We start from the raw sequence: 1,085 nt of genomic DNA, 5'->3' as shown, positions 1-1,085 counted from the left end.
CTGTAGTTTTTCCAGCAGAGAAAAACAACCCACAAAGGTGGAAGATTGTATTGTTTTGAAGATCCTTTCCAATCACTTATCCCCCCTCTTGATATGCACACCACATTTCATTTCACGATATCTAAAGTGTGTATCACAGTCAACTGAATAGAGTTCATGTATTTCACAGACGTTTGTGCATCTCAGAAGCACGAATCCCTGACTGATTATCAGACATGCCTGTGCACTGACCACTGCAGAGAAACAGAATAGAACACTTGCATCAATCAAGAAATCAAAGCCAGATAGGCTTTGATACAGGCGTTGTGTTTCTTGCTAGTATACCATGCAAATTCCAATAACACGATAACAAGAATGAGAATAAGTTGGACAATCAATATACATTTTGAGTGTATTATTTTTTGGAATTACTATCTTTGGCTGCAAATCAAGTTATCTCTGTGAGGTCAGAAATCAGCAGTAGGTCATGCAGAGTTGGATTAAATTAATTCATCTCTCTCTCATCTCTTTCTCTCTCATCTCTCTCATTTTCTCTCATCTATTTTTCTCTCATCTCACTCTCATTCTCTCTATGTACTCTCAATCAATTCTCCTCCCTGACTCCCCCTTCCCTCTATATTGCTCTCACACATACTATTTCTGCCTCAACTCCTCTCTCTCCCCACCATTTCCTCTCCCTCTTTTCCTTCCATCCCCCTCTGCCTCTTCTCCTCTCCTCTCACAAACAGGGTGTCAGATATCTAAAAGTAACAGGGGCAGGAGGCTTCCAATTAAAAACACAATGCATTATTATTTCAGTGCCTTCCCCCCCGCCATCTGGGAAGCCCATCGGATGATATAACAGCTCTATGACAGCTAGTCTCACCAGCCCCTACGCCACTACGCCAGCTCAGAGGACATGATAAGGAGCTCTTTACTGTTGCTGTATGAGCTCACCAGCTGTGGCGACTCTGGACTTTCCCCAACAGCTTGCACTATCCCCCTCTCTCACCCTCCCTATCACTCACCCTCACTCTCACTCACCCTCACTTTCTCTCACCCTCACTCTTCCCCTCTCCCTCTCTCTCTCTCTCTCTCTCTCTCTC

This window comes from Oncorhynchus gorbuscha, linkage group LG08 (genome assembly GCF_021184085.1).
Source record: "Oncorhynchus gorbuscha isolate QuinsamMale2020 ecotype Even-year linkage group LG08, OgorEven_v1.0, whole genome shotgun sequence".
Taxonomy (NCBI): domain Eukaryota; kingdom Metazoa; phylum Chordata; class Actinopteri; order Salmoniformes; family Salmonidae; genus Oncorhynchus; species Oncorhynchus gorbuscha.
This window is presented reverse-complemented; position numbering follows the sequence as displayed.